The sequence below is a fragment of the Catharus ustulatus genome, chromosome 15 (genome assembly GCF_009819885.2).
Source record: "Catharus ustulatus isolate bCatUst1 chromosome 15, bCatUst1.pri.v2, whole genome shotgun sequence".
Taxonomy (NCBI): domain Eukaryota; kingdom Metazoa; phylum Chordata; class Aves; order Passeriformes; family Turdidae; genus Catharus; species Catharus ustulatus.
Genome location: NC_046235.1, coordinates 12,934,609 through 12,947,473, shown reverse-complemented (window position 1 = coordinate 12,947,473; position 12,865 = coordinate 12,934,609).

Below are 12,865 nucleotides of genomic sequence, written 5' to 3'. Positions count from 1 at the left end.
GGCTGGAGAGCTTCTCTGAGCTACTCCGAGCACCTCAGGTCTGCTTTGTCCTGCCCACTTTCTATCCTGCCTTCTCCAGAACTCGCCAGACTTCCCAGGAAATGCTGGAAGGGATTTTCTGCCTCTCTGTGCTGGGGTTTCCGGGAGCCAGAGAAACCTCCTACATATCTCCAGATCTAAATCACCAGAGACGTGCCACGGCCAGCAGCCACCCCAGCACCATCCCCATCCCTCTGGAGTGAAGTCAACCTTCCCCCAGAGCTAAACAGGAGGCTCTGTTCCCCACCTTCTTGGCAAGCCCATTGCTCACCCACAGGGGAATGTCAGCCTTCATTCTCCTGGCCCATCAGTCTCTCCTTCCCCTCCCAGCCTCAGGTGTTGGGAAAGAGCAGGCACTGATCTCTCAGCACGTTTTCCTACCAGAACCCTGCCTGTGACCTCTGCCTAGAGACTCTAGAGAAGCAAAGCTGAAAAACAAGAGCACAAATTGAAGGGTCTCAGCTTTCCAGCTGAGTTGGTTCATATGCAGGCACCCCAGGAATGGGAGGATCAGCTGTGGGGTTCAGCTCTTATCTTACTTTTAACCTGGCCCTGCATTGCTGAAGAAGAGATGGTTGGATTTCTTGTAGATTATTTAGTGTATCAGAAGTAGACTGGCAACAACACTTTTCTTCCTTACAACATTCAGAATTAAGCCATGTGCAGCTTTGGAAGTGGTGAAATGATCACACAGGTGAGCATTGAAAAAAAACATCCAAAACCTCCACTGACTTCTACTAATTTCCAGCTTTTCTAATTTCCTCCCATTTCTCCTGACTCTGATGATGACAAGTATGATTCCAGCACTGGGAGCCATTGATTGACCAAGTTCTTCATCCTTTGATTTACTTTCTCATCCACCCACACGTGGCCAGCCTTCGATTCCCTGAGGAATCAGCCCCTCAGTGTTTTTGGAGACTCATCTACAGCAATATTCAGCACAGATGCCCTCAGCAGGGTTGAACTGTTTGCAGGAGGGAGTGCTGATTTTTTGGTGAGAATCCAATGAATGATCTCATCCTAGAAAGGAAGCCAGAAATTGCCACCTCCACCGGGCAAGTCATGAAGTTCACTGTCACTGTCAACTGCACAGACCACCCCATGCTCTCTGCAGATGGTCTGTCATGCCTCTCCACCACCATCACCTCCACCTCCACATTCTTCAGCTTTGATTTCTTGGCAGGAATAGTCAGGACTGCTGTCATGGCTGTGACTGCTATCAGAGCCACTCTGCCACCAAATACCAACTGGACATCAGGCAAGCTTGCCAAAAAGTAGAAGAAAATGAGTTCAATGTCAGAGTAGCAAAACAAACCCCGAAGAAGGGTGGTACAAGCAAGCATTCAGTCTGATAAGGGCAGGGGTGGCACGTGTGGTGTGCTGGATGCTGCTGGGCCAGAGGCAGATTGTGCATCCCTGCAACAGCCCCATCCCTGCAACAGCCCCATCCCTGCACTGTCCCTTCCCCATTTCCCTGCTCTCACGGTGGCAGGGCAGCCTGGCCCTCATCCACAGAGCCAGGGGCTGTTCTGCACACCAGGTGTTGTCCCAGACATCCCTTCTTTCCCCTGGTGTGGCACTTCCTTAGCAGGCCCAGGCAGGAGCACGTCCATGGCACCACGCTGGGGCACCTCAGCTCTGGTGAAGTCCCCAGGATGCCCCTTCTCAGCCCGTGGGAGGAGGCCAGCAATGCCACCACTGATCAGCACCATTCACTGCTTGCATTTCTCACCTGAGCCCCCTCCTGCCTCTTCTTCCCAGCTGCATTTTCCAAAAAGGGCCCACAGGTTCTGTTTTTGAAACTTAGGAGCCATCCAGCTCCTCTCATGGTCACCCAGCCTCCACCCACCATGCTGCAGCCACAGCTCTGCTTCAGACAGAGCCCTCAAGCTTTGGCTTGCTGACACAGCCTGCTCACCTCCTGGAAGCAAGCAGAGGGAGCACCCTGCCAGGGTCACAGAGAGGGAAGGGATGTGGTTTGTGCATGTCCACAGACACCCATTGCAATGCTCCCACTGCCAGCGGGTCAGAGGCTCAGACTGCATGGGAAGAGATCCCTGCTCAAGGAGAAGGGCCCTGATCTGCAGCAGAGGTGCTCTGTGGTGGAGTGGAGCCCTCCTGGCCCACCTGCCTCTCTCACATATCCATCCTCTCACAGAGGTCTCATCTTTTTCTCTATACCACTGTGGCATATTTTCCACTCCTCTGTGTGTCTCCATACAGTCCTCCAGACTTCTGGCTCTTCCTTCCAGACTCTTCCCATATTCACCATCCTAATTCAGCATTCCAGTGCCCCTTGCCACAGCCATTTCACACATCTCATCTAAGTATTTTTGCTCTACTTCTGTCACTCACCAGCACATCCCTCACTGGCTCCATTTCCCTCCTCAGCTCCCCAAAAACCATTTCCACCCCCTTTCCTTGCTCTCAAGGGTGCTCTCTGCCCACCTCCACCCACAGCACTGCCTACTCACACGTGGCTTTCCCTGCCCACCTTCAGCCCTCCCACCCTCAAACTCTTTAGGAGGGCATGGAGCCATCACAAAAGGTTCTGCTCTTTTGGAGAGAAATCAGCCTGACCCAAATCCCCCTTCCACAAATGCAAGAGCCAGTCAGAGGGAGAGGTAATTTGGATGGGAGCCTCCCTTTGGTGGGAGGAATTGGGGTCCACAGGCAATGAGTTTTGGTTTCCTGGGCTGGAAAGTCCTGTGGGACCTCCTACCAGTCACCCTTTCCAGATAGCCCAGGGTACCCTCTGCTGAATGTGGTGCAGCTCCTTCTCTTTGTTTCTTTTCCAAACTTTGCAGCACCTTTGTTCCCTGCAGATTTCAAATTGCTGAAAGATTTATAAGACCGCAGTAAATCACAAGATGCAACACCCAAACAGGGGCTTTAATTATCATCACAAAGGTATTAAACATACATCCAAAAAGAGAGGGGGACTGCTCACCTCTCTGTGGGTATAATTCCCTGTTGATGTGTTTGGGTACATCTCTTCCCCCCACCCTGCATATTTGTATACCAGTGCATGAATTTATCTTTGAAGGCTTTACAAGAATGTGTAATCTCTGCCTTTTATGTGCTTCCATATCTTTTCTCATCTCGATTACCAGGCCTCCCCTTCAGTCATGTTCATGTTATGCCATGAAAGGCATCTGTGCACATACATGGAGAGGAGCATAAACTGCTGTTTACTACCTCCAGACATATTTCCACATAAATACATTCTGCATCAAAAGCTGCTTTTGCACCTTACAGAGATGTTTTGACACATGTGTGTGTTAAGTGTTTATTCTGTGTCCCTAAAACCACTCATTTCTGTGCATGCACAACTTTGGCATGGTTTTCTCCACTGCTAGTGTCATATCCTTGGATCAGCACCATTCCCCACCACCCCAGCCTCTGCATCCTGGCTGCCCAGAGAGGGGAAAGCAGAGATGTGAAGAACTGGTGTATTTTATGGGTCACTTGTTTTATTTACAACACCTACCTTAGGTTAGCCTAAGATGTCTTAACCAGCTTTGAAGGCAATCCCTTGATCCTAAAAACACCCAAATGTCTGTGTTCTTTCCCTTGGGATTAACTCTGCCTTCAGAGTTGGCTCTCATCAAAGGCCCTGGCAGAGAATGTTTCCCCCACCTTCAGTTTTCTGTCTCCTGACCCCCACACAGGCCACATGTCTCTTTAGGAATAAAAGCACACTCAGGAAGGTTGACTCCTCTGTGGAGCACCACAACCTGTGGTCACTTTGTCTTTACCCTCTGTTTACACAGTCCATACATGCAAAAATCCACCACAGAAAAAGACATTGGCCAGGTACATCCATGTGAGGAGTTCCCAGGGATTTGTCCATCTGGCACCCACATGCCTGCTGAAATCCCATGTTCCCACTGCCTTGCTGGTCCATTCCTGTATAAACAAGAGGAAGCTGTGGCCATCCTGTTGTTGTTTCCATGTTCCCTGCAGCCATTATGCCCTCTGGTAATTTTGGACAGAAGCACTAGGGAAATATTAAACCACAGGGTAATATGGAGGGCCTTCAGTGCTGCTGGCAGTCAGGCTTTCTTTTCCCCATCCTTAGTGATTTCAGGTATGAAGAGAAAGGAGATAAATCAGAAATACAGAACTCATGAGGATCCACATACTCTCCTGTTCTGCCAGCAAACAAAGAGCAGAAGAATGTCAAATCCTGCAGCCAGGAAGCAAATGTCCCTGCTGTGCACTGTGGGGCTCATGTCCATGCACACACTCTCTGCTGGACACACTGAGCCACATTTGGGGCCAGCCAGGCCAGCAGGCACACCAGCTGCCACAGGGAGCCTCCTGACCTGCCCCACTCTCCAGGAGCACTGCAAGCTGTGGCTCAAGGCACACATTTTGTGACCTAGGACCTGTCCCTCACTGCACACCAGCCTTGGCACACATGATGGGTGTCCTGCAGCCCAGGACTCACAGCCAGAGTCAGTGCATGGCCAGCACCTGCTCCACCCCTGACACTGCATCTCCCCAGAGGACAGCAGAGCCCAGCAGGTGGTTTCTGTTCACCTTAAGCCCCTTGGATTTAGTGGTTTGAAGCCACCCTGAATAAGGCCCCTGAGGGCTCAGTCAGAACAAGTGCTCAGCTGATGGCTCTGCCCCTCACCTGAGCATTCAGCCACAGCCACTGACACCTCACGGGCCCTTGGTGCAGGAGCTGCAAAGGCTGATCTGATCTGATCTGATCTGATCTGATCTGATCTGATCTGCCCTGGGATGGGGTCCTGAGGCCACTGAGAAAACTGGGCATAGCCAGGGGCTTTGGCTCTCCCCCTTCCAGCTCTGCTGGTTTCCCTGTACCCAGCCCAGGGAGCTTCCACAGGTGCCCACAGAGTCCAACTCCACTGCCCCTTCCTGTCTGCTGCACAGGTACATTCCCTCCTAAACCCCTTATCATTTATCCCATTAACACAACATGCTGCTTTTGCAGAAGGAAATCCTTTCCAAGTACCTAACAAAGCTATGCCCCATAATTCTCTATCCATTTGGGAATCCTGCACGTTGCTGAAATACATCAAGCTGTGCTAAGGACTGGTAAGGAGTGCACAGTCGTGTCTAAAGTAGAATTTCCTCTATAACCAGCTTAGAGAGCATTAAGAGCATATTAATAGCAATCTGGGGCTGCCTAAGGATCAGCCAGTGCAGATCCACACTAGAACACCTCACATTGACATGCAGGGCTGTGCTCCCAGCTGCAGCCAGCCCGGGCTTCTCACGCCCTGGGGCTGTAAGCATGAAGTTCTCCAGACTTAAAACTGGATTAAACACTTGGTCAAGCTTATCTGAGAGCAGACCTGTGCCTGGAGTGGCTCTGTGCAAGAGCCACAGCTCCTGTGCCTTTGCCCAACTTCAAATAACGTTAAATGAAGGGACAAGAGGTGGCAGAAGGGCACAGAGAGAAGCACCTCAACCAGCTGTGTGTGTCTGTGGCAACAGAGCAAAAGAGAGGGAGCAGGGTCTGTCCTCTGAGCCCAGAACAAGGCATTAAGCCATACCTTGTGCCCCTCATCGTGCTCCTACAGTGCTGTGCAAGCTGATCCCAGCCAAGCAGAGCCCCAGCTGAGGCCCTGGGACACCTGAAGAATTACCCCTCCCTGGTTGTGCAATGCTGGTGTGATTTGCATAACAACAAACTATTGCCCAACAATCATATTTGGGCTGCTCACAGTCATCCTTTGTACACATACACCAAGCCATGTCAGTGTTGGCCAATATTTATTAGATCTCAGCCATCCATCTGCCTGCCTGCATCTCTGCAACACTTGTGCTGCAGCAAACCAGAAGGCTGGGTTTCCCATGATCAGTCAAGGAACTGGTTATTTCTCAATTCCTGCTCTCCTGGTGTTTCAAATTCCTTATTTCAGGGACTTCACCCCTCTGATTTGATACCAAAGATGTTCAAGCTGTTCACCTGCAGATTACTTATTTGGCATTAAATAAAACCCTAACAGCAAGAAAATGCAACTGAAGTGAGATGCTCTCCAGATAGCAGGGAGAGCCCCTCAGAAGGCAGAATGACCCCAGTGATCAGCTCAGCCACCTGAAGCACCTCCAGAGCCTGGTGTGTGACCCCTTAGGTTAATTCCCTATGAATTCCCTAAGAGAAGTCACATAATACCTGATGACTTCTCCTAAAACTCAGTGTCAAATCGCCATCCTCAGCCCCAAGGGGCGGTACAGGCACACAACATTCACTTTTCAGTGAAGCACTGGGCTCCATGGAGCTAAAACCTCCCTACAGGATCATGGAGAGGAGGGGTGCACCAGAGTCTGGAGAGGTGAGGATGCTGAATGGGAAGAAGATTTATGCCAACATACCAGCCTGGGGTGCTCTGGTGCCCTGGCAGATGGTCCCGTTTCTGCCAAGTACCCTCCACAGAGCCCATTTGCTGTTATTTATCCAAGCACAAGTCAGCCAGGCACAACCCCATTGTGAGGGGAGGCACACAGGTTTTACAGCAGAGCTTTCTCCAGGCAGCTCAATAGATGGCCGGGAAATAAAACCCAGGAGAGCTTCGCTCTGGGTGGCACCCACCGGAGATAATTGCTGCTGGATACTCGCCTGGGGCTAGGGAGAAGTTCCTACATCAGCACAGCAGAGCTGCTCCCCTGATACCCCTGCTCCTTCACCTCCACATCCTCCCCTTCCAGCCTGCACCAGGGGAAATTCAGCCACAAGCTGAGGTGGCTGTGAGAGTGTCCAGCAGCAGGATGGGTGAGATGGGTTAAACTGCAGTGCCAGCAGCAGGAGCCCACCTCCCACTCCCCCTCCCTGCGGCTCCTGCCTTTTCCCGCTCCCCCCAGACGAGTTCTGGTTTGTCCTGAGGTTTGCTTCTTGCTCGCCTTGTTTATATGAATGATAATTTTGGATGTGGTAATGGCAGAACTGTAGCAACACGCCTCCCTCCCACCCCCCTTTCTCCATCGGTGGTGTGGGGCACCAGTTGCAGTGCTTTAGCCCAGACATTTTGGGGCCAGGGAAGGACCAAGCTCCTCACCTCTCACCTCTCAGCCTCCTTGTTTACTTCCTCTTCTAAGGCCAGATGGTGTTAACAGATCTCAGATCCTCCCTGGCCAGTGCTGTGTGTCCTGGGAAAGCCTCCCATGCTCCACCACCCTCACTGCAGTAGCACTGAGGAACCAGCTCTGGGTTTCACCTGATTTATTCCATATGCCTTCTGCAGGCCTGTCCCACACAAGCCTAATAAATCATGAACCAGATCCTCTCAGAAAAATATTAATAGCCATGTTTATAGTCAGCAGTTTGCAGGAAATTCCCTCCCCACACCTATCGCTGCCAGGCTTATCACTGAACTTTCAGGGGCTGCAATTTTATTATTGATTCCCGTGCCAGGAATACATGAGCTGCAGGTCCCTCGCCTTGCCCCAGAGATGTGTATCTGAGATTCATCCCCTGCAGTTATTGATGGTGTGAATTACCACAGCACCTCACAGCCCTTGTCCTGGGGTGCCTCAGCACCAGGCACGTGCACGTGTCTGCCAGCAGCAGCACCAAGAAGGTGCCTGAAGGATGGAGACACCACCAGGGTGAGGTTCCCTTCTGCCCAACACCAGGAGGGAACAACTCCATTGCTTGGTATCAAATAAGGGAGGCATGGATGGGTGTGATAAGCCATAAAACATCCCGAGAATGGAGGCAACAAGCAGACTGATATGATGCAGGATGAGGAGATACAGGTGAGTGCATCCATGCTGTCCTTAAGGGACCTGTTTCCAGATCAGACACAGCTCTGCTGTTCAGAGCACTCCTTGGGCAGACTGAATGGAGCCAGCAGCAAGGCCCAACAATCCTGGCCAATATTCCCACCAGAAAACTCAAGTCAGAGTCACAGCCAAGCACAGAGGAGCTCCACATAGGGGAAGCCCAGGTGGGATGTCTGTGGTCCTGCCCTTTCTGAGTGTAGCAGGCTTTTCAATGACTGGCCATAGGGTTGCCCTGACCTGTTAGGGACATGTTTTTGCAAATCCCATCTAAACAGATGCTCACCAGGTTTACCCACCGCATTATTTTTTTGGGGAGCCCAAACCAGCCTTACCCTCAGCTCCTAACTCCGTTCTCCCAGGACCTGGTAGTGCAAAGAGGATTTTGCTTCAAGTGACTAATGCTCATCATGCTACAGAGAGCACCAAAAGCAGACAGGTCAAAGAGGAACACTCACCAACTGGCTTTATTTTAGAACTGGTGTCATTGCCACAAGTTGTTTTTATTGTAATAGTTCTTAAATTAGATGCTCTTAACTGCTCTGAGCCAGGGGACAGCAAATGCAGACCACAGCAAATGAAATAGGCCAGCAGAAAGAACACAAGGAGAGTTTGCTCCATCCACACAGAATGCCACCCACTGCCTGTGGGAGACGACAGCTGGGCAGGCAGGATGGCCCTGGACCAGCTTCCCCATCTGAAAAATCCCCAGCCTCCAGCTCCTGTGGGAATTGGCAGAGAGCAGCCCAGCACCAGCTCAGTGAGTGACACAGCCATGTCCCCTCTGCCGTGTCCCAGCTTGCCTGAAGCAGCAGCAGAGAAGGAGCCACCAGGCTTGGGACAAGCTGCAGCCCATGGAGCCAGCACAGGGCAGGCTGGCTGCTCCCTGTGAGGGGGTCACAGCCACAGCAGGGCTGAACAGGAGCAGCCAAAGGCTCCATCCCTACTTGACTCTTGTCCCTGTGCAAAAGCCGTGAGTGGCACTGCAAAGCCCCAAGCGCAGGAGGAAGGCTGCCCACACTCCCCTCTCCTCCCATTCCCCTTCCTGCTCTCAGCAGGCAGGGCTGGGTGAGCCACTCCTGGGTGATTCACTCCCCAGCAGGCAGAAATGCTTTCTCGGATACACACAGCTGGGCACAGGGAAAAGGCACAAGTGCTCTGATCCCAGCTGAATCACTGTGCCCCAAAGAGCTCCTGCATGCAGGGACAGGGCTCCCGCTGAGGTCGTGGCCAGGTGAGTATTGCAACAGCGCGACGTGACTCACCTGCAGAGAAAAGTGCCATTTGGGGTAGGAGTGGGGAACGGGGGAGGAGAGGAGCCTGCCGGGGCACAAACCGGGGGTGGCAGGCACGGAAACACCCAGGTCTGTCTGAGGGTGAGGAGGAGAAGCTCCTGCAGAGCAGTGAGAGGGCTCAGGGAATGGGGTGGGGTGAGCGAGCCCACCCTGAGCGCCACGGGCTCCTCAGCCACGGCTTCTGCATCCCAGAGCTCAAGTGGAAAAGATCCTCGCTCAGCCACTGTACTGGAGTTCCTCTTTTTGTTTCAGGACAGGATCTAGCCACACAAGCCCCCACATGAACAGGATGGTGTCACATGAGGTTGGGCTGGATGATGCCAGGTGCACCTTGCTGGATTCTGCCGTGGAGTCACCCTCGTGCCAGACAGTGGCACTGCCAGGCTCTGGGAAAACCAGCCCATGGGACATTGTTCTCCTTCAGTCCCTAGGCACAAGGCCTCCATCTGTGCCCCAGCAGTGAGCCAGTGTCCCAGCACCCAGAGGCTTCCATGGCACTGCTTTGGGTAATTCCAGTGGCATGCCCTGCACCTGCCCTACAGGGTAACAGACTTTTTCCCACACCCCTGTTTTCCTGCCTGTCCCTGAAGGCAAGGCAGCCTTGATCAGCATTTCCATGTTGTGTTGAAACAAGACATAAACTCCCTGGAGTCAACTGTCCTAACAGCCTTGCCAGGGGCAGCAGGAAAATGGGCAGAGATTCCCAGTAAGAGTTTCCTAACGAGACTTTCCTAATTCCTGCTAGGAAATGTGTGTCCCTAGTCCAGGGCACAGCCTCATCCCTATTTCTAAGGGAAGGGTGTTGGCTGAGAGCAGCAGTGCTGAGCTGACAAGTCATGAGGGAAAGCTGCATCCTCCTGCATCCCCCAAGCCAGCTGGCTTTCCTCCTGGGGACTGCAGAGGAAAGGAAATGGCACCGTGAATCACCCACACCCAGACCAGCAGAGGGGCTCCCCATCTCCCTCTAGTGACTGCAGGCTTGGAGGATTTCAGATTAATTAGGCTGGATCATTAGCTCAAGCTGCAGCCCCACTGGTTCATGGAGCCCTGGGACCTCTTGTCCCAGAGGGCAGAGCCCAGAGCGTCCCCAGAGCAGTGTCCCCAGAGTGGTGGCAGTGTTTATGTATATGACAACAGCATGGCAGAGCAGGGGTACAGAGCCAGAGCCCTGCTGTGCAACGTGCTGTTCAAATGGAGGGCTAAAAAAAAGGTAATACCTATCTATATAAATAAACCAGGCATATATCCATTGGGAATTTCTGAAAAAAAAAACAAAAACAAAACAACAAAAAAAAAATCACTCTTTGGGATGCAAAGCAGCTAGGCCTGGAGAGCAGCTAAGAATTGTTATTAAATAAATTAATTAGCTCAGCAGAGCCCGCCAGGTACTGAACACTTTCCACTTCCAAGCAGGTAAATCAGTCCGTGGGAACAGAGGCTGCTCCACGCCTGCCAGGCAGCACAAGCTGCATTTTAATGTGCGTGCAATTTCTGCAGCTCTGCCCCTGGAACTGGCACACCAGGTGCTGTGTGTCCCCCAGGAGGGACCAAAGAGCCCCTAAATGCCAGGGACAGCAGCCACCTTGCTGGGTGCCCCGATGCAGAAGGGGTTTGTGCTAAAGGATGCCTGTGCCCAGCATAGCCTGGAGCCTGGAGCCTTCCCTCCTTCCCCCAGGGCAGGTCCAGCTGCAATGACCCTTCCTGCATCTCCCACACCAAACATTCTGCATCAAAAGGTGAACAAATCTGTGTCCCGTGTCAGCTTTGCTAAAGCTGAGAATTTCAAGGGGACTGTAGAAAACACCAGCAGTGCTCAAGCCTCCCTTCCAGGGAAGTGGGGAGTTAGGTCTGTGTTACAAGAGGAAGTTCACAATTACTGCACAAGTCGTTACTGGAAAACAAAATTCCCTGGCATGTTGCAAATAAAATCTGAATTCCCCAGTCTGGGGTTCAAGACAGCCCACAGCCTTCATTCCAGGGCCCATCTGAAAGATAAAATGAGACAATATTTACGATGGCGGAGACAGATAAAAGTTCGTAGGGGAAAAACTCTGAGAGGGCATTTCAAACAATTACTATTACATCCAAAACAGCACAAGACTCTTGCAAAAAGAAGCCCACAGTGCTGAAAACTCCTGAAATTAAATCTCTGTGCACACCCTCTCCGTAATCTGAGCAGCACTACTGCAAACAGCTCCAGAGAACAGGACTGTGCTGCCTCTTCCTCTCCTTGGGGAAAGAGAGTTAAGTCGCTGAGAATCTTTGAACAGCCCTTATTTTCACTGTGGGTGACAGCAGCGGTGTCCCTGCATTCCAGGGCATGCAGCTGCTGCAACACACCAGGACTGGGGTCTCTGCTTTGAGTCCAGCTCTGGGTACCAAGAGTGACCCACGAACCAGCAGTCAGTGCTCTCCCCACCCAGCAACGCATCCCCATTCAGGCTGATTCCTTAATGGACCCCGATCCCCACCCTGGATCAACCCTCAGCATTCCCTGGGGGCTGTCCTGAGAACAGAGCACAAACCCAACCTTCCAAGCACTCCTGCCTGCCCAGACAGATGTGCCTGCCCAGACAGATGTGTCTCCCCATATAATCATATCCCCTGCCCTTTCCTCCCAGCCTCCTCCAGAGTCACAACAAGACCCAGAAGCTCCCCAAGGGGCTGCAGAAGCATCTCATGTCACCCCATAGTTCAACAATCCACAGATTTGCCACAACTTGGGCAGGATTAGGCAGAGCTGCTGGCAGGCTGAGCTGCCCAGGGAGGACAGATTATTCCTGACAAGAGCCAAGACTCTGAAAAGGGACATTGTTTCAAGGATGATTTGCTGTTTCCCCCTCACACACACACAAATCTGTAGCTCCAATCTGGCTTTCCTGCGAGGCACCTGCTACCACCTGTGGTCAGCGATGAGACAGGAGAGGGATAAGCAAAGGAAGGAGGGAGTGAAAGATGAGCAGGTCAGACAAACCCAGGATGCCCTGCTGAGGGGCTGAGCTCGGTCTAGGTGCTCAGCCTTGCCCAAACCCAGCTGTTCCAGGTGCTCTGAGGGCACCCCAGAGCAGAAGATGCTCTGCTCCCCTCTCAGGCCAAGCCCTGGCTCCCCTCCCACAGCCCTGCTATGCTCAGGAGCCATGTGTTCAGTCCCTGCTGCAGGAACAGGTTGCAGTACCTCCCTCCCCTCCCCAGCCCATCCTGGCTGGGGGTTTGCTGGCAGCTGGGAAGGGGCAGAGCTGGAACACTGACCCCAGCCCCTGCAGGAGCTCGGCTGGGAGGGCGATGCATGCTGTCCTGGCCTCCCCATGCAACCAAACCTGTGCCAAGCCACAAGGACCAGGGCACGGGGCAACCTCCCCCTCAGCTGCTTGGGGTGTGGGATCTGATTCAGGGGCAGCTCAGCAGCAAACCCACATCCCCAAACACAGTCCCTCTGTCCAGCCACCAGGAGAAGGCATAGCCCAGAGCTGTTCTCACACGCTCTGGCTGCAGAACTCCCTTCCTATTTCTCTTTGCCCTGTGAGATCCCCTGCATCCCCTGCCCATGGCAGCACTCCCCTCCACTCCTCTGCACAGCTAGTCCCCCTGAGGTGGGCTTACCCTTGTCCTTCTCCTGCTCCAAAGCCAGCACTCCAGCCTGGCTTTGGTCACACCAATCTGAGAAGTGATGGGCAATCTCTTCTCCTGACCTCACCCTTACCCTTTGTCTTAACCTTAACCTCCAGCCAGCTGCTCCCCTCCCCTTTATCAGGCAGCAAACTCCCCACCTGCAC